This window comes from Pseudonaja textilis, unplaced genomic scaffold, assembly GCF_049901715.1.
Source record: "Pseudonaja textilis isolate UNSWEBS1 unplaced genomic scaffold, rPseTex1.2 PTEXSCF20, whole genome shotgun sequence".
In the NCBI taxonomy this organism is placed as follows: Eukaryota; Metazoa; Chordata; class Lepidosauria; order Squamata; family Elapidae; genus Pseudonaja; species Pseudonaja textilis.
Window position 1 is genome coordinate 2,713,172 of NW_028262864.1, and position 21,771 is coordinate 2,734,942.

General features: G+C 41.4%; 1 long non-coding RNA gene across 1 annotated transcript in view; it reads right to left on the reverse strand.

The window, feature by feature from the left end:
- Positions 1–10,674: 10,674 nt before the first annotated feature.
- The window catches only part of LOC148123744 (uncharacterized), a 283,335-nt gene continuing 272,238 nt past the window's right edge, over positions 10,675–21,771 (reverse strand). Inside the window, exon 2 of the long non-coding RNA XR_015740561.1 lies at positions 10,675–10,830. This is a non-coding gene — a long non-coding RNA (uncharacterized LOC148123744). The remainder of the gene's footprint in view (positions 10,831–21,771) is intronic.

A 21,771-nucleotide genomic window follows, 5' to 3' on the forward strand; every position in this document is an offset into this window, starting at 1 on the left:
TTTACGAAAGCACAAGGCACTGTAAAACATAAGGCTTGCTGTGATGAATATGAACTTAAACTGTAAGGCTTTATATATTGTCCTACCCAAAGGGGAGAATGTTAGGAATGATAGTCACCTAACAGTTGGGTTGGAAATATATAAACCAGGATAGTAATTAAATGCTGTATCTTTAAGAGAATGCTGTAAGTGTGATTGGCTGCAGTTCCTCTGATGGCCATAAGATGGAGCCAGAAACCTGGTTTCTTTCTCCTTGCATTTCCTGTTTTGCCGTATTGCCTGATCGTCGTTCTACTTGGATTGCTGTGAGTTTTTGCAACTGTTAGCAAACTCCGTTTACTGAACTTTGTTTATGTTACCTGACTTCGTTTTTGGATTATCCCTGGGCTGATAGTAAATGCTTTAACTGTGAATGAGTAGGACTGTTTGTTGGACTTTGGTTAACCCATTTACTGGAAGTAAAACCAACATTTTACTATTCTATGTGTTATGTCCCACCTTCAAAAATAAACAGATAAGGCTGAAGCAGCAGTCCTCGCAAACAAAGGCAGCAACCAGGAGTCTCCACCGATCACAGCTGTGGCCAGCCTCCACAAAACAATCCAAAATAATAGTTCCAACAAATCCAATTCAAACAAAAATACTTCAGACCCAAATCCTCCAAGTCAAAGTCTTCAGCTCTCCTTGCAGACAATTTGTTCCCGACAAGAGTGCAGAGTCATCCCTCTTCCTTTTATAGAGCAGCAGCTAATTAGTCTAATTACTGATCTGCCCTCCTCCTGTGCTCCCGTTGGTTTCTCTCGTCAGGAGACGCCTGCTTCTGATATCCACCCAGCGATTATCTAAATTATTACTTTCACCTGAAGACTTCCCGGCTGATAACCTGATTGAGAAGCCGAGGAGGTTGAAGGTTCAGGCGGTCCTGCAAATCAAATGTCCTCCCTTGTAACATTCTCATTCAAAACTGCAGGCAAAACTGTTAGGATTCCTTTGAAATTCAAACAGTCATTTCACGATCAAATCAAACTACAGGGAGTAACGTTCTCATTCAAAACTGCAAGCAAAACTGTTAAGATTCCCTTTGAAATTCAACAGTCATTTCACAATCAAATCAAACTAAAGGGAGTAACGCTTCCTGGTTCTGACGTCAATCCATGATCTAACAGTCATCAGATTCAAAGTTCCTAACAGGATTGGACCTTCCAATCACAACACTATCCCCCACCTCAGGCCCGTCCCCGAGTCTTACGCTCAGGATGTGGTTTTGAAGGGAATTCTGCATGATATCTTCGAACAAGGTCTGGGGCATGTACCTGGTCACATCCTGCCAATGACGGATCTCCGTTTCATTTTCTACTCTTCCCACAAAGTACTGGAATCGTCCCTTTTTCCATCGTGAATCATAAATTCCAACCACTGTAGTATCTGTAACAGGTTCAGTGCGGGGCCTAGATGTGAAACGCACCAGACCTAAGGCCTCCTTAAGGTCAGGTCTACGCTGTTTTCCTGACGAGCCAAGAGTGGTTTCAGGTACGGGTCCGCGGTTCCTCTCCGATTGCAGGAATTAACAAAATGTCCCAGACCCCCGCAATAAAGGCACAAGCCTTCCTGGAACCGTCTCGAACGTTCCTGCGCTGTTAAGCGAGGGCGGAGTGCTCCCAACTCCAACGGCTCCTCTGTCATAACTATGGGTTGGAAAACTCTCGGTGGCGTGGTTGTGCACGAAAAACGAAGATGGTTCCATACTGAGCCGCTTTGCGCCCACGTTGCTGTAAACGAGCTTCAATTCGTAAGCACTGAACTATCAATGCATCCAAAGTTAAAGCCCTCTCTGCATGGACCAGCTCATCTTTGATGGCATCAGACAGGCCTTCCTGGAATGCAGCCATATGAGCCGGTTCGCTCCAGTTGGAGTCCAAACACAGCACCGGGAAATTCTGCAACGTATTCCTGAAGGGAACGTTTCCCTGAGTAATGTCCCGTGAACCGCTCTATCCACAGTTTGTGATTTAATCGGGTTCTCAAACATTATCCTTATTTGTTGTAGAAATCCCTGAAATTGTCTAATAATGGGCTATCCTGTACTAATAAGGGAGTAGCCCATTTGGCAGCCTGCCCAGACAAAAGGCTGAGAATGAATCCCGTCCTGGCCCGATCATTTGGAAAGTCTTCAGGCCTCAAGGACATAATAACTGACACTGCCCCAGAAATGCCGGAAACATGTCCATTTGCCCAGAAAATTTCTCCGGCATGGATACTGGGCTTTTCCTCACAGGAGGGGCAGGGGGAACAGCAGCAGGGCTTGGTGAGCTGGAAACATAATTCAGCAATTGTGTTACCTGATTCTGAAGCGCCACATTGCTTTGCAGGAGCTGATTTATCTGTAACTGTTGCTGCTCGATCAAATTCTGCAGCTTTTTTGTATCCATCTTGGTTTGATGATAGTTTTTCAGGCTTGAAAGCAAAAATGTAATGTCTTACCTATAAACTCAGATGAGCAGACGAAGTTTCAAAGCTCAAAATATTCAAACGTACACAACACCGAATTCAAAGGAATAAATTAACACAGATGTCCCGCTTTTGGCAGACTTCCCGGACTCTTATCAGGCTAAATGGAAATTAATCAATTTTTTGGCAGATTTCCCGGACTCTGTCAGGCAACAAATTTTTCTTCTCCGATCACACACCAGAGTTGATTTATAAGTCCATCTTACCTGAAAGATGGTTTGTTTTGGGTCGGGAACAATAATGTTATGTCCCACCTTCAAAAATAAACAGATAAGGCTGAAGCAGCAGTCCTCGCAAACAAAGGCAGCAACCAGGAGTCTCCACCGATCACAGCTGTGGCCAGCCTCCACAAAACAATCCAAAATAATAGTTCCAACAAATCCAATTCAAACAAAAATACTTCAGACCCAAATCCTCCAAGTCAAAGTCTTCAGCTCTCCTTGCAGACAATTTGTTCCCGACAAGAGTGCAGAGTCATCCCTCTTCCTTTTATAGAGCAGCAGCTAATTAGTCTAATTACTGATCTGCCCTCCTCCTGTGCTCCCGTTGGTTTCTCTCGTCAGGAGACGCCTGCTTCTGATATCCACCCAGCGATTATCTAAATTATTACTTTCACCTGAAGACTTCCCGGCTGATAACCTGATTGAGAAGCCGAGGAGGTTGAAGGTTCAGGCCGGTCCTGCAAATCAAATGTCCTCCCTTGTAACATTCTCATTCAAAACTGCAGGCAAAACTGTTAGGATTCCCTTTGAAATTCAAACAGTCATTTCACGATCAAATCAAACTACAGGAGTAACGTTCTCATTCAAAACTGCAAGCAAAACTGTTAAGATTCCTTTGAAATTCAACAGTCATTTCACAATCAAATCAAACTAAAGGGAGTAACGTTCCCTGGTTCTGACGTCAATCCATGATCTAACAGTCATCAGATTCAAAGTTCCTAACAGGATTGGACCTTCCAATCACAACATCTATGTATCTGTATGCTGGTCATGTGTTATTCAACATCACTCTCACTACGTTTCCCTGAGTGCGCTCATTCTCCTAACAGGGAATACCTCAACACTGGCTGAGGGATTCTGGGAGTTGGAGTGCCTCCCACTTAAAGCATTTTGGATGGGGGATTCTGGGCTTTGGAGTCCTCCCCTCTAAAAGCATGCTATTTGAAGGGTTCTGGGAGTTGATGTCCTCCCCTCTTAAAGCATCCTGGATGGGGGATTCTGGGAGTTGGAATCCTCCTTTCTTAAAGCATGCTCATTGGGGGATTTGGGGAGTTGGAGTCCTCCCCTCTTAAAACATGCTGGCTGTGGGATTCTGGGAGTTGGAGTTCTTCCTTCTTAAAGCATCCTGGATGGGAATTTCTAGGCATTGAACTCCTCCATTCTTAAAGCATGAAGGTTGGGTGGTTGTGGGAGTTGGAGTCCTCCTTTCTTAAAGCATGCTGGTTGGGGGATTCTGGGAGTTTAAGTCATCCCTCTTAAACTATCCTGGTGCCAGCTTTAAAAATTCAGCTGTCACATTTCATGGAATGGGGGGTGGAGGAGTTGAAAAGTTCAAGGTTATTCTGTATGTCGTATTAAGAAATTCCAGTTGCAGTTAATTGGTTCTTGTGATTTATGAAGTGAAGAAGTGGGAGGAGAGAAGGGAGGAGAGAAGGTGGATTTTGTGTAACACGCGAAAATACAGTAGTTTCACTTTGGGAAATTGCCTTTGACATGCCAGATCTGTTTCTAAATAAATCAAGTAGAGAGAAAATGTCTCAAAGTGATTGATATCATGGATACTTTCTGGATGCCTTACATTTATTTCCCAAAGTCCACTTTTATTTTTTGAAGGGGCTTGGCTGATACCCCAGAGGTCTTTTCCCAGAGATGGAGAAAGATCAACAATCAGCCGAAGTTGGAGATATGCAGGGGGGCCCTCCCTCCGAAGCATTAACTGGATCTCCCAGCCCTTGTTTGGAGGAGATGATGGATGCTTCCAGAATGACAGCAGAGGAAAGAGATTTGGGAGCTATACCAAAGCGTTTCAACTCAAGAAGTTGTTATAACCCAGAGGTAACCCAGCTGTTTGAAGAGAAATCTTTCTCAAGCCCCAGGCATATTGCTATTCTGTCAGATTGGAGGGAGGAGACTATACAGATGCCAGTTGGAGGAAGCCAGAAAGAAGCATCAACTGACAGAAGTATGTTGCAGCCTCAGAGGCAATCCTCTCATTTTCCAGAGGGAATTTTGCCCCCTGCAGAGAGTATCCCTCCAGGGTGGGGATTTTATCCAGGCCAGAGGTGGATTCAGTGCCAATGGCAACCAGCACCAACACAGCCCTGGTCTGAAGGAGGGTTGCCCAGACAGCAGAAAGCAGCCACTTCCCCTCCACCCGACCAGGGAACCAGGCCACACCCATCTTCCTCCTGGCAACCACAATTGCAGCCCCAACCAGAAGCGAGGTCACAGGGACCCCTATTCCAGAGAGGCACCACCCAGCCAGGAGTCAGGGGGCCTACCCAGCCTACCTTTGCCACCCGGCCTATTCCTTCCATTCCAGTACAACCTGCAGGAGCTTGGCATGTACCACCTCCGCAACCACAACCCAGGCCAGAACAAATACCCTTTGAGGCCGTGTTCGATGGCCGCCATGAACATTTCAACTACTTCCTCACTCGAATCCGATCCCATATAGAACAATTTGGAAATCAATATGCTACAGAGCGCGATTTGGTTACGGCCATAAAAAATGGGATGAATGTTCTTTCCATGGCCAATTGCATTGTCCCAACCTTTTCTTCAACTTTCTGTATGTCTGCTCTCATCTCCGCTTTTAGTTTACCCATTTCTTCCTTCAGTTCGCTAATATCGGCTCTAGTCTCATTGTGGTTCTTGATCATAATCTCCTGCATTCTGGACATTGATTCTTGCAGGGATAATAATGTCGCTTGTAAATTAGCATTGGTAACGGTCGGTTGTTTTTCTCCTGTCAGGTTCTCTTCTATAGTTTTCTGTGTTGTTGGGGAGGCTGATGCCAAAGTTGTCGTCAAAGTCTGGGTGTTCTTCCTTCCCATTTTCAGGGCCGTGGTTGTGGAAGTCATCTCTAATAAGATTTGTTTTTGCAATTGGACTATGTTAAGTATATTGTCCCAAATCACCATTCGGTGTTATAGCCCCTTGAATGTGATTACAGGTCTGTTTACTAAAATTACACCACCATGTTGTTTTAAATCTCTTTCTTCGGCCCAGTTTGTTGTTTGGGTGATTTAAATTCCAATATTATAAAATGTTATCAAATACTATATATTATTCTCTATAATAAGTTTATATACCAAATTTAATTATATTTTACAACTAATAAATCAATACCATGTCAAATCAAACTTGTTTAAAGCTTACAAACAACTCTAAGATTTCTCACTCTATATATACCTTTATCCTATATTGTGTATTGATGTTGAGAGTTCCAGTTAATCTAAGTCAACCATATTTAAGAGTCCTTAGAATTATTGTATATTCAAGACACTCTAATCAGTTAATACTTATATCTATAAAAAGCAATTTACCTTTATACCTAAATTTATAAATATTGTAGAGAGAAAGAAAAGACTAAGAGAGAAAGGGAGAAAGAGAGGATGCGGAAGGAAAAGGGTATTTTAGATTTTGAGGGGTCGCTAGACACGTGTCTGTGGAATTGATACCAAAGGAAGACAAGTCTGAGTTGAGGCTGGCATTTCTGCCTTATAGTCTTTCTTCCTGGGTGTACCAGAGGAGCAAAGGGAGGAAGTGCTGACTAATTGCTGTCAGCGCTCCGCGATCAGTCTTTACCAGGCTTCCGTCTGTCTCTTTCCTTCTTCTTCCCTCTTCTTCTTCCCTTCTGCCAGCAATTATCAGTCCACTGTCACTTAGAGTGTCCGCTCCAAATCGGTCATGTTAGAAATCAGTTTTGTAGGCAACGTTGCTAAAAGGCAGAAGACCTTTCACATAAGAGTCAGCGGATCACTATCCCACTCTCTGCGCCCTGGTCTTCCCTCCTTCGCAGCTATAATCCTTTTCTAATCTTCTAGTCTTCTCAGAAACCGGTCTCAGATGGCAGCCCACTCACAAGACTCTTGAATTCCCCACAACCTTCTTCTCTCCCTGGCAATCTCCTTCCGAATGCTCCAATCCACACTTTCACTTTAAGTAACAAGCCTCTCCGCCCACTTTTGTCCCCCCTTTCACTTTTCAGACCACTTTTCTAGCCGCTTATCTCCAGCTTCTGACAACTGTTGCTCACATTAAAACAGGGAGGATCAGACACCAATCTCTGTCATGACTTTTATAGTCCTTCCGCCCTTTTCTGCTCGGATCTTTCAGGCTGTCACTTTTTGCTTCGTCAGTTCAGTGACAGACCGGACTTTGGAGCCGCCATTTGCTGGTGGCTGGCTCATTCGCGCTGGTCTCAGAGGCTCTTCCTTCATTGCTGGGGGGTTGCCTTCCCCCAAACAGCAACCTGGGGGTCCTCTATGCTGACACAAAGCTCTACGAGTTTCATGTATCCACTAAGGATCACTCCAAATGCGAGAAGAGGTGTTCGAAAGCCACAGCTGGGCTTCTCCATCTCTGGACATCCCTGTCCTGTCACCGGAAGAAATAGAGAAGAGGACGGAATGAGAGGAGAAGAACCTAGAAAGGACTGAGGAAGACTTTAAAAACGTAAACAGAGAAATGGAAGATTCCTTGGTCCAACTAGAGATGGACAGAGCAGCGGCATACTTAAGGTTCCAGAACGTGGAGGAATCCAAAAATGAAGAACTAGAGCAACTAATGGCAGGTTTGCTGGCTGAACTAGTAGAAAAAGAGAAAGATGACTTACTCAAAGAATTCGACAAAGTCTATAGGGTGAATACCAATTATGCAAGGCGTCACAACTGCCCAAGGGAGATACATATCCGTTTTTCAAGAAGATGCATGAGAGACCTAATACTGAGAATGGCCAGAGATGAGAGAATATTATATAAGGGCAAAGAGATCATTGTTCTTAAGCAAATTCCAAGAAAAGTGAGGGCCATAAGGCAAGAATATAAATTCTTAGCCAATTACTTAAATAAAAAAGAAATTTCATTCAAATGGCTAATCCCAGAAGGGATGTTAATATCGTGGAAGGGAAGAAAAATTAAAATTGATTCAATAGAACAAGCACAAGACTTCCTAGAACAGCTAACATGCACGGAGGACCAACATGCTAGGGAGGAAACTCAAAGGAACATGCAGGAAGACCGTAACCACCATAGGAACAAAGAAGAAAGACCCGTCCAAATCCAAGGGAAAGACAACTCACAACAGGAAAGAGAAAAAATAACCCTATATCAACCACAAGAAGAGAGCCGTATAATTACAAGACAAAAAGCGAAGCAGACTTAGGTAAATGGAGGAAGGAAGGAAAATTCTTTCCATCAATATAAACGGTTTAAATTCAAGACCCAAAAGGAAAAGGATTCTAACCAAACTAATAAAACAAAATGCTGATATAATTTGCATACAAGAAACACACATTAGGAAAAATGACGAGTAATTTTTAGATTGTCCGAAACTGGGAAAATTATTCACAGCACCAGCAGATAAGCACAAAAAGAAAGGTATTGCAATATATGTGAGAGATGACTTAAAAGTGGAGTTAATTTGGGCGGACCCTGAAGGAAGAACTCTGGTGGTACAAATTTCGATTAATTGTATTACATTTTTACTGGTAGTAATCTATGCCCCAAATGATGATCAAGGTAAATTTTTCAAACATCTCTACCAAAAAATAATAGGCTTCGAAAAAGGCAATATTTGTTTGATTGGTGATTTTAACTCTATTGCTGACTATCGGAAAGATCACAGTAACACGACCAAGAATAAAAAAGGAAAAAGAGAATTTTCGAAGCCATGTAAGGATATGATGAATGAACTGAATCTGGTAGATATCTGGAGAAAACTAAACCCCCAAAAAGCACAGTTTACTTATTATTCTAACCCACATAAAATCTGGACAAGAATAGATATGGCTTGGATAAACGGTGAACTAGTAAATGAAGTCAAAGATAGCGAAATCTTATCAAATGACTGGGCTGACCACAACCCAATTCAAATAACTTGGAGAGGCAGAAGAAAACCAAAGAAAAGATGGACACTTAACACCCACTTAATAAAGAAGAATACACTAACAAATTGAAAGAAGAACTCAACTTTTTTTTAAAGGAAAACAATAATGAGTTAAGTTCAAAACAAAATATATGGGACACAATGAAGGCAATTATAAGAGGAACAACAATTTCTTATAATGCTATGAGAAATAAAAGAAAGTATGCCCAACAAAGTAACCTACAACAAGAAATTAAAGATTTAGAAACCCAACTACAAAAGAACCCCAAAAACCAAAAAGTACAAAATCAGTTAATGACAATTAAACACAAACTGAATTTACTGGAACAAGAAAAATTGGAGATAAGTCTGAAAATGACTAAACAAATCTATTTTGAGCATGCAAACAAGCCAGGGAGATGGTTAGCCCACAAATTCAAAAAAACGAAGGAAAAAAAACTGATACACCAATTAATGGATGAGAGGGGCAACTTGCAGGATGAGATAGAGAAGAAAAAAGAGTTTACCCATAAATACTTCGGGAAATTATATAAAAAGGAAGAAGTTGGTGAGGATAAAATAAGGAAATACCTAGAGGAAGCGAACGATAAAGCAATTGGAGAGGAAGAGATAGAACTATTAAACAAAAATATTACATGGTCCGAACTGAAGTCAGCAATAGAGAAGCAAAGCAACAACAAATCGCCAGGACCAGATGGGATACCTGTAGAACTTTATAAAACAATCATAGAACAAATTGGACCACTGATGTTGGAAGTATTTAATGAGGTACTCTTAGCAGCTAGGATGCCGGACTCGTGGAGGGGAGCCTTAATTTTGCTGATCCCAAAGGAGGATCTAGACCAGGCTTGTCCAACCCGCGGCCCACGGGCCGCATGCAGCCCAGGTCGCCTCGTAATGCGGCCCAGTACCAACCCCAACCATCGTGCCACAGCCAGCGAGAAGGAGGAGGAGAGGCAGGCGCGAGGCGGGGCGAGGCGAGTGCCAGGCCAAGCAGCAAGAGAAAAGGTGGGTGCCGTCAGAGCACCACCTCCTGCTGTTGCCGCCACCGGCACCCCCGCTGCTTCTGCCCCCGCCACTGCTGCTGCTTCTGCCCCCACCACTGCTGCTGCCCCCGCCCCTGCCGCTTCTTCTCCCGCCGCCGCTGCTGCTTCTGCCCCTGCTGCCGCTGTTGCCCCGCTGCTGCCGCTTCTGCCCCGCCGTCACCCCTGCTGCTTCTGCCCCCGCCGCCACTGCTGACCCCGCCGCTTCTGCCCCCACCACCCCCCTGTTTCTGCCTCGCCGCCATTCCCCGCTGCCGTTGCCCTGCCTGCTGCAGCAGCTTCTGCCCCATCGCTGCTGTTGCCCCTGCTGCCGCTCGCTTCTTCTCCCGCCACCTGCTGCCAGCAGTCGCCGCTTCTTTGCCGCCGCCGCTCTGCTGCCCCTGCCACCACTGCTGCTGCTGCCCCGCGCCGCTGCCCCCGCGGCAGGGGAAGAAGGGGGCGGGGGAAGAAGCGGGGCGGCGGGGTGGTGGCGTGGACAGAAGCGCGGAGGCAGAAGCAGCAGCGGTGGCGGGGAAGAAGCGGCGGCAGCGGCAGAAGCGGCGGCGGGGGCAGTGGCGGCGGGGCAGAAGCAGCAGCGGCAGCGGGGGCAGAAGCGGCGGCGGTGGCAGAAGCGGCGGCGGCGGCAGAAGCAGCAGCGGTGGCGGGGAAGAAGCGGCGGGGTGGCGGCGGGGAAGAAGCGGCGGGGGCAGCAGCGGTGGGGGCGGCGGGGGCAGAAGCGGCGGCGGTGGCGGGGGCAGCAGCAGCAGGGGCAGAAGCAGCAGCGGCGGCGGGGGCAGAAGCAGCAGCGGGGAAGTCTTCTGCCCCCGCTGCTGCTGCTTCTGCCTTCCAGTCCTGCCTCATCCAGCCGGGCTATTTGCAGGAGGAGAGGTAGGCGTGAGGCAGGCGAGCTTTCTCCCCCCCCCCGCAAAATTTGGCCGGAAAATAAACTGTGATAAAAAAACTGTGATAAAAACTGTGATAAAAATAAATAATTTTTAATAAATAATAAATAATAAAAACATCTCACTAACTTTATTTCCAAATAAATTTAATATGTTAACTATGTTTTCTATGGTTTTTTGGGATGATCGGGTATCGTTACTGTTATTTTATTTTATGTGCGGCCCAAACCAAATTTTCATCTTCTAATGTGGCCCAGGGAAGGTGAAAGGTTGGACACCCCTGGGCTAGAGGAAATTACTAAGGAACAAATTGAGTACAAACCAGAGTCCTTCCTTCTAGGAATTTTTGATAAACAAGTATCCAAAAAATCAAAGTATATTATAATTCATATCCTAACCGCGGCCAGACTGGCATTCGCTCAGTGCTGGAAATCACCTTCTATCCCCACTGAACAAATGATCATTCAGAAAATTTTAGAATGCGCCGAAATGGACAAACTAACCCAAGCATTAAAAAATAAAGAATCCTCAACCTATTATAACAATTGGAATCCTTGGTACAATTGGCTAAATCAAAGATAGACTACTTTGAGAAAAATTGTAGCCAAGGGCTACCTAAGCAAAGTTAATGAAAAGTACCACTGACGATATACTTGAAGAAGAAAGGATCTTACAGACAGTCACAAAAATATGGTTTTATTTTAACTGTTTTCCCCATTCTATCCCCCCCTTCCCTTACCCTTCCCTCTCCTCCCTCATTTGCCCTTCTCTCTTTCCCTCTTGGCCTCTGCCAAGGCCTGTTTGCTTTCTCTTCTGTATATAATTTGTAGATGTGTTGTTTTTAATGGTAAAATTAATAAAGTTTTTCTTAAAAAAAAATGGGATGAATGAAGGGGATGCTTCAGACTGGGTGGCCCAACTACACAACGAACAAGCCCCTGAATTACACGATGTAAACGGACTTATTCAGTTATTAAGACTCAGATTTGAAAATCCAGACAGGGTAGCAGAGAATGAAGAGAAGTTAATGGAAATGAGGCAAGGCAAGTGACCCTTGTCAGAATTTCTTTGGGACTTTAGAAGGGTCGCAAGCCACCTCATGGATTGGCCTGAAAGAATGACTTTACACTATTTTAAAAACGCCATTGATCCAGAAGTAAAGAAGGCCTGTAAAATTAGGGGAATCCCAGAGACCTTACAGTCGTGGTATACCGCCTCCCTCAGCTTAGATTGCAGCATCAACCCACACAGGAAACCCCTTCCAGCAGCCCCGACTAAGAGAATTGTGGCGAGGAGACCACCGACTGGACCAGCTGAACCTGCTCGTACCCGACCCACCAGGGTGCTGAAATGTTACTGATGTGGCCAAGCCAGTCATAGGGCTGCAGACTGTCTAGCCCCTGCTCCTGTGCCACAGGCTCCGCAGTTGAAGTCTAATCCAGCTGTTAGAGGTCAGAAGACTCAATGAAGACCTCCAGGCAGGGATGGGTTTGCCAAACACAGCTGGGAAATCCCCCTCTGTGCATATGGAAGCAACGGACCACCAGACTGACACCACGTCCCCGAAAACCCGACCTGTGAAGATGACCCAATGGTGAGTGATCCCATCATACCTCTTACAGTCAAGGTCAAGTTAGTGGTACCAAACACGGGGGAGGCTGGGGAGTTAGAAGCTGTCATTGATACTGGGTGTTCCAGATGTCTTATCGGACTCCCCATCGTTGAACAATTGGGCATAAAGACTAACCCACTAAATTTTATATTATATTAATTTCAGATGCTCAAATGGCCTGCCAAGTAACCACTTGAACCCAAGCTAACCGCAACCCCAAACGCCTGGAAGATAAGCTGACTGCAGAATCGAAAACGGCTCTGTTGACTGATCCTTGGTTCCTGGACTATGAAACCAAGTTGACAATGAATGATGGACTAGCTTGGAAAGGGACTAAGCTTTATGTACCCACAACCCTAAGACTACTGGTACTAAAGCGTAGCCACGACTCACAGCTGGGAGGCCACTTCGGATTCCTAAAAACCCTACATTTACTAAGAAGACAGTTCTGGTGGCCAAAAATGAAACCTGATGTCGAGGACTATGTAAAAAGTTGTTCAATTTGTGCCACGATGAAACACAGAACTGGAAAGCCCCCTGGCTTCCTGCAACAAGTTGCTGAACCAACCCAACCTTGGGCAGAGATCACAATGGACTTTCTTGTTGAATTACCTAAGAGTGAAGGGAATACAATCATTTGGACTATAATTGACTTATTCTCTAAACAGGCCCATTTTATAGCCTGCAAAGGGCTTCCATCTGCGAAAAAACTTGCAAAGCTGTTCGTGAAACGTATCTATAGACTACATGGTGTACCTCACAAAGTAATATCAGACAGAGGGGTACAATTTACCGCAAAATTTTGGAGGGAATTTCTGAAATCCATCGGCTTCTCTCAAGGGTTATCCTCAGCTTTCCATCCTGCTTGTAATGGAGCAGTGGAGAGAGCTAACGCCATGATTGAACAGTACATTAGATGCTATGTAAATTATCAACAAGAAAATTGGCCTGAGTTATTACTTTTTTTTTTTGAAACAAATTTTATTGATTTTAACAAGAAACAAACAAGACAAAACATCATTAAACACTAAAAATATAAAACCGCTTTCCATCATAGATCTTTACAAAGCAGGTAACACATTATTTTATATCGCATTTTTCTAATTTATCTCATTTCAATGTAGACACATAAATTCCCTTTAACAGATTTCACATTATTTCTCTTTACTCTTATTCAATAACGTTTCTTTTCTAGTTTATCTGCTATTCAATCATCACACTTCTATTTTCCTCTGACTTATTTTTGTTTTTGTTTTTTTTTAAAAAAAACAAATTTTGTTAGCTTTACAAAACATACAAACAGTCAAGGCATATTAACATAAAGAATCTTTCTGGAAGAACCAATAAAACGTGCCAAATGTAATATGTGCATTTACATTATCTGCTCATCTTCATATCCTATCCCAATTTCTCCTTTTCATTCTGTTGTCCAGATTATATTTCTTACTAATCAAAATTTTTGCCTTTTAAAAAAAACAATAGACAAAACATACATAACATAGAACATAAAAAACCTCATTTCTGAAAGCTGTTTAATCCCGGGTTAAAACTCTTCACACAGACACAAATTCAAAAACAATATTTACTTTATATGTCAATCCATATCTTATTACCATTTTCAATTTTCTGTATAACTTCTTCCCTCTTTTATCTTTCTTAATTATATTTTGTTTAACTTATCTCAATACAATTCATAGTACTTAACATTTTTTGTCTGTTCTTTTACAGTTATCCATTCATTTTTTTTCTTTAAATATACTTCTCCTGTACACTAATTGGAGTAACACCTTTAACTCTTTTCCCTAACTTCACAATACTTAATATAACACTTAAATTATATTGAGATTCTGGTTAGTACATTCTAAAATTACACAAAAAACTTTATAAGAAAAGCAAATAGGCTAGAATTACAAAATGTAAGCCTATAACCCACCAGAAATACCATAAAAGAGCAAATCATACATACTAATACACATTCTACTCTGAATACACATAGAAAATCACACTTTTATGTACCTTCCAGAATCCCTTTTTCAATTAAATTTACCCATTGTCTCTAAATAGATTTTGTTTCTTCGAATCTTGCTTCCCAGCATTAAGGTTTTTCATCCCCTCCTTTCTCACTTGTTTGTTTTTCTCCTTGCCTTTTTTACCCCCTTGTCTCTCCTCCCCACTTTTCTTCTTCTGCTTACTCACTTTCTGTTGTTTTCTAACCTTATATCCAGCTTTCATCTCATTTTTCTCTTTTTGGATTGTTTTCTCTACCCTTAAAATCCCCTTTTTCTTTTCCTCTTCCTCCTCCTCCCCAAAGTAAACCCATTGCTCATCCAAAATGGCTTCTTCTTCTTCTTTGTTCCAATCATCCTGCTGCGTAGTCAATTTTTCATAAATGCGTACCGCCATTTCTAAAAATTGAAAAAGAGTGCCCAAAGAATCTTTTCCATCTTGCTCTTCTTTCTTATATTTTTGGTATTGAGTTTTTAATTCATCCAAAAGCAATGCCATCCTGAAGAGAAAGATTTCTTCAAAAACAACCACCCAAGTATTTTTAATCAAGAGTAATTCCAAAAGAATTCCAAAGTCACTAAAAAGTCCAAATAACTGTTTCTTTCAATACTTTTTTTTACCTTCTTCAATTTCTCTTTATGAGGTTACTGATTGATCAAAAGGTTCCCATTAAAATGTATCTTTCTTTAAAATTCTAGGTAGTCTCCTCCTTTTTCAAGCTCTGCTCCAAAAAGTTTTTTTTCCTCTCCCCCCACTTACAACAATTTCCCTTTAAACGCTCAGAAATCCATACCTCCAATGCGGGCTTTCCAATTTCTGAGGGTGTTAAGTCCAAAGTCCAAAGTCCTTTCTCTGATAATTTTCAAGTTAAAATACCTTCGGTGCCCAATGCATTTTCCAGTTCTGCACTTGATGTTTCTGTGGGATGGGAGAGTAAGTAGAAAAAAAAGGTTTCCCTTAGCAGCTTTCTCCGCCACTCCTCTCTTCTTAGGGATACAATGTATCTTTCAGGCAATAAACAATTTCACTCCAGGGTTTTAGAAGCTGTTATTTTCCCGGCACAGCCAACACTTTCACTTTTGGATCTTCCTTCTCCTTCTTCCTCCAGTGCAATCTTTTCCAGCTGCCAGCTTCTTTGTGGCGGCCATGACTGACTGCCGCTTCACCGCCTTGAGAAAAGGAGGTTAAGCTGGGTGAGGAGGGGGTCTGCGGCACCCCCAAACCCCTTCCCAGATCCTCCCTATCTTCGGCTGCCTCTACAGGGCAGCCTTATCCTCCAAATCCATCTGGATCGGAGGCATCAAGACGGCGAGCACAGCAGGGATCGTGGAGAAATGCAAATCCCTGCTGTCGCCGAAGCCTGGCAACCCGGAAGCTCCTGAGTTATTACTTTTTGCAGAGGTTGCTTACAATAATGCAGTACATAGCAGCACGGGATTGACTCCATTCCAAATCAACACTGGAATGGATTTTGTCCCAATGTCAGAGTTACCTAGACAACCCCCCTCATCCCTGCATCGCAATGCATTACTAAAGATAGAGAGAGATTTGTAAAGATGTCTACAAGAAAACAACATGTATCATTGGCAAATGGATGGAAGATGAAAGCTTCTGGTGAAGGTACTGCATATTGTTCTTGTATAAACAAGCATTTAACTATGTTACATGTACCTAAACTGAAATTTAATTTGTTATCAGTAAGGGCTTTAGTTAATATTGGTTATGCAGTAACCTTTAGGGGAGATAACTGTATAATAGAGAAAGAGGGCAAAAGTGTTACTGCTACATTAGAAAATGATTTATATGTGACACATGATGACCAGTTGAAGATGGCTAACTCGGTTTATAACAATGTTATGCCACATGATGAAGGTATATATTTACTGCATAGACGTCTAGGGCACATTAATTTCGAAATGCTCAAACAAACTGTTGAATTGTCAGAGGGAGTAAAATTGAAACCCTGTAGCAAGTATTTAAACTGTAATGCTTGTAGCCAAGAGAAAAGCAAGGTTACTCCAACAAACAGACTAAATGGGTTTAATACCAAAGAACCTTTAGAGGTTGAGTTCCAGTTTTCAGCACTTCAGGGCAGGCAGGAATCCGCGATCGTGTGCGGTTTCTGCCTGCGCTCGCTGCTGGAGTGCCCTGAGCCATCCGGCTTCAGGGCTAGCCACCTCCGTAGAAGGTGGTGAAGATAGAGGGGATCTGGCAGGGTCAAGAGAAATTGCACCTCTCTTCCCTAGCCAGCTAAACCCCCTTTTCTGAAGGTGGTAGAGCGGCGGTCAGAAATGGCCGCCACAAAGAAGCGCTCAGCCGGAAAAGAAAGTGCAGGAGGAGTTGAGAAGAAGTGAAAGTTTTTTTGCTGACCAGGAAAAAGCAACAGTGAAGGTATCCTGGAACTTAAAATTTGCGAAAGATGCATCGTTCCCAGAGATTAACAAGCAGTGAATTGAAGTCAAAAGGGAAAGTTTTTTTTTCTCTTTCACTTTCCTTCCTAACGTTGACAGTGAATAGAAATACATGAGAAATTGGAAAAACCTGCTTGGCATCAATAGGTAAACTGGATAACTAAATGCTAAAGGGATAATAAGGATTTCTGAACATTTAAAAAAAATTTTTGCTGTAAGTGGGAAGGGAGCAGGATTTGGAAGTAAGGAGGAGATTGCCTAGAATTTTAAAGAATCATTAAATACTATCAGGACTTCTAAGAGATACATTTTAACTGGAACTTTGCAACTAAACAGTAACCCCAGAAAGAGAAAGTGAAGAAAGAAGAAAGTGCTAAAAGAACAGCTTATTTGGACTATTTGGTGACTTTGGGACTTTTGGAAATTATCTTTGAAGGACTAAAAATACTTGGGTGGTTGTTTTGAAAAAATTTCTTCTTTCTACAATGGCATCACCTGTGGAAGAATTGAAAATTGAATTCAAAAAATATAAAGAAGAGGAACGAGAAGGAAAAGACTCTCTTGGCACTCTTTTTCAATTTTTAGAAATGGCAATTTGTTCCTATGAGAAACTGCGCAACAAGATGATTCGGACAAAGAAGAAGCCATCTTTGATGAACAAGTAACTTTATTTGGGGAAGTAAAGAAGAAGGAGCAAAAGAAAAAGGAGACTTTAAGGTTTAAAAAAACAACCAAAAAAAGAGAAAAATAAGGTGAAAAGTGGATATAATGTTAGAAAACAACAGAAAGGGGGAATACAGAAGATGAAAAGGGAGGTGGAGAGACAAGGGGGTAAAAAGGGCAGGGAGAAGAAGGAGCAAGGGAGGAAGGAAGGGATGAGAAGCTTCAATGGTGTGGAGCAAGATGTAAAGAAACAAGATTCATTTAGAGATAATGGGTAAAAATTTAACTCAAAAAGGGATTCTGCAAAGGTACATAAGTTTGTATTGTTATATTTGTATTTAGAAATAATGCTAGAAAATTGGAAACAACATGTGATCAAAAATGGGATAAAGCATTCAGTGTAATTTAGTGAAATTTTTGTGAATAAAAGGAAGGCAATGAAATAAATGAGAGAATTGAAGTAGGAGGATGGGAACATTTTAATGATATAAAGATTTGAAATTTAAGTGAAGTGGGGGGGAAATAACTATGGAAAGTTTATAAGTGTTCCCATAAAAGTATGATATTCAATTGAAAAGTAATGTGTAAAATGTTTTAAGATTTAAATGAATATTTATATTAATGATAGATTTGAATTGGCATGGATTGTTGTTTTAATTATATTACATACTTATAAATTTTTCTTTTTTTAAAATATAATGTGTAATTTTAGAATGTACTAAACAGAAACCCAATGGAAGTTAGGTACTATATTAAGTGTAAATTTAGGGAAAAGAGATAAAGGCATCATACTCCAATTAGTGTACAGGAGAAATTTTATTTAAAGAGAAAAGATAAATAGATAGCTGGAAACAGAACAGACAAAGAATAATAAACATAATGATTTGAACTGAGATGAGAAAAATAAAATAAAACTAAGAAAGTTAAAAGAGGGGAGTAGCTACATAGAAAATGTAAAATGGTATTAAGATATGGAATGGTATATAAAATGAATATGAATTTGAATTTGTGTCTGTATGAAGAGATGTAACCCGGGATCAAGCAGCTTTCAGAAAAGATGTTTTATGTTTTATGTTTTGTTTGTTTGTGTATTATCTTTGAAAATTAATAAAATTTGTTTTTCTTTTTTAAAAAAAGAACCTTTAGAGGTTGTGTTTGCGGACATAATTGGTCCTAAGAAGCCTAGTTTGGGAGGTGCCTGCTATGTTTTGAGTATAATGGACCATTACTCACGGTACGGTTTCTGCTATCTCATGAAAAACAAAACAGAAACATTCCAACATTTCTTTAACTGGCTAAGATTTGCTGAGAAAAAAATGAGTAAAGTAATTACTTTAGTTACTGATAATGGGACTGAATTTGTTAACAAGAGTTTCCAAACAATGTTGAAATTGGCTGGTGTTGAGCATAAACGTTCTGCACCTTACAGACCACAACATAACTTGTTTATAGAATGAAGAGGGCAAATGTTACAAGCCATGGCTCGCACTATGTTATCTGATTCAGGTTTGCCTGAAACACTGTGGGGTGAGGCCATAATGTGTAGTAACCATGTTTTAAACAATGTAGTTAACACAACAACTGGAGAATTGCCATTCACTTGTTGCCATGGCAGAAAACCAAATTTAAGTTACCTACACACATTTGGAGCTCCAGCATGGGTGCATATTCCCTCACAAGTAAGACTGAAAGGGCAACATAGAGCTAGGAAGTTATTTTTCGTAGGTTATGAGGCCAACCATAGATCGTTTAGATTTTGGGATCCAGGCACAGCTCATGTTTACTGTAGCGCTAGTGCAAAATTTCTTGAGCACATTGGGTGGAATAAACTGGAACAGGAATCCAGCAATGATGTTATTATTGACACCCAAATAGTCCCTAAAGATGAAATAAGTAAACCATGAATAGCCATTAAAGTGGAAGAACAGGAGGAAGTCGAAGAACAGGCACAGGAAGAAATAGAAGAACAGGAGCAGGTGGCACAGAAGAGTCCACCAGTAAGCCCTGTAATGCCTAGACGTTCAACCCGAGTAACACAACCAGGTGATAGATATCAGGCTAGTGTTGTATGCCAAGTGAATACAGTTCCAAGTAATTATAGTGAACTGAAACTGTATCCTGCTGCTTGGCAGGAAGCAATGGATAAGGAACTGAAATCCTTACAAAAACTGGAGGTATATGAAAATATCAGGTTACCACCAGGTAAACTTGCCATAGGATGTAAATGGATTTATAAGCTTAAGACAGGTGTGGATGGGACTGTTACCCATAAAGCCAGGTTAGTAGCACAAGGGTTCAATCAGACAGCAAATGACTATGATGAGGTGTTTGCACCTAGTCTGAAGGCTACTACATTAAGGCAGCATTAGTGTGAGCAGCTAAGGAGAAATACATTATAAATCATTTAGATGTAGAAACGGCGTATCTGCATGCACTGTTGCAACACACTATATATTTAAAGAAACCTTTAGGTCTCAATAATGATAATACAACTGATTGCTGGAGATTGAAAAAGAGTCTTTATGGCTTGAAGCAATCAGGATATGAGTGGAACCAATGTATAGTTAAAGAATTAACTAAGATAGGTTTTGTAGCTGGCATGGCTGATTCATGTTTGTTTAAAAAGAAAGTAATGGTATAATTTCATTGTTGTTATTGTTCACTGATGAAATAGCATTAATCACCAAAACTGAGCAAGAAGCTACTGAAATAATTTCACTATTAGACAAGAAATTTAAAATAAAACAGTTAGGTGAAATTAAACATTATCTTGGATTAGGGACTAGGGGAGGATACAAGATCTCACAGGCAGATAAAATTAACCAATTATTAAAGAATTTTAAAATGGAATCTTTGCAAGCCGGCTAAGACACCAATGAGCCAGGAGTTTAGCCACAGTGATGTTCAAAGTCCTATTTTGATAAGAACATTAATCAGTCCTTGATTGGTTGTTTATCTTATCTCAGTAATTGGTCAAGGCCAGATATAACATACATAGTTAACCAATTAGTGAGATTTAATGCTGAGCCAAATGAAAGGCACTGGCAAGCTGCTAAACATGTGTTAAGATATCTGAAACAAACAATGCATTATGCATTGTATTTGGAGCCTAAAGATGAACTAAGTCTAACTGCATATGCCGATGCAAGTTTCGCTACAGATGAAAATACACGTAAATCTACATCAGGTACTGTAGTATTATTGGGAAAGGTGTTGATTGGATGGAGGTCTATTAGACAGAAACATCTAAGTTTGTCAACAATGGAGGCTGAATTCTCATGTTTTTCTTTATTATGTACAGATTTAATTTGTTATAAGCAACTATTAATTAATATGGGAATTGATGTAAAAGATCCTATTGTTGTTTACGAAGATAATCAATCAGCAATACAGATGGCTTCAAATATTGCTGTTAAAACAAGAACGAAACACACAGATTTAAGATATTTAAATGTGAGACAATGTGTGCAAAGTCAAATGATTAAGCTAGAATACTGTATGCCAGAAAACAATATAACAGATCATTTTACAAAAGCCCAAGGCTCTGTAAAGAATAAGGCTTGCTGTGAGGATTATGGATTTAGAATGTAATGTTGTATATATTGTCCTACCCAAAGGGGAGAATGTTAGGAATGTAAGTCACCTAACAGTTAGTTGTTGGAAAATATATAAACCAGGATAAACATTTTAATACTGTCTCTTTAAGAGAATGCTAAAATTGTAATTGGGTATGGTTCTTCAAAGGGTCATAACATGGAGCCAGAAACCTAGGTTGTTTTAGTACTGTTCTGGTGTTTCTGGAGAGTGTTGCTCCTATTGACTGTTATTCTTGGATTTGATGTAAGTCTTTACTGAACTGTTTTTGATACTGGACTTCGTTATTTGGATTATCCCTGGACTGAAAACTGACTGCTTTAACTGTGAATGAGTTGGACTGCTTGGTTTTGACTTTGCTTAAATGTTTACTGGAAGTAAAACCTACATTTTACTATACAGTGTAGCTGTGTGCTGTTTATGTGTTATTCTTCACCACTCTCACTACGTCTCCTGTGTGCGCTCATTCTCCGAATGGGGAATTACCTCAACATACTTCTCCATCTTAACGCATCCTGGATGGGGGGATTCTGAAAGTTTGAATCATCCTCCATGAAAGCATCCTCATTGGGGATTCTGGGAGTTGGAGTGTCTACATCTTAAAGCATCATAGCTGGGGATTATGGGAGTTGGAGTCCTCCCCTCTTAAAGCATCCTGGATGGGGATTCTGTGACTTTTGTGTCATCCCCTCTTAAAGCATTCCGGTTGGGGGATAGTGGGAATTGAAGTCCTCCCTCTGAATAGTTTAAGATTGGGGATTTGGATTGGGGAGTCTGGGAGTTTGAGTCCTCCCCTTAAAGCATGCTGGCTGGGGATTCTGGGAGTTGTACTCCCTCCATCTTAATGTTTCCTAGTTGGGGATTCTGGGAGTTGAAGTCCTCCCTCTTAAAGCATACTGGTTGGGGATTATGGGAGTTGGAGTCCTCCCCTCTTAAAGC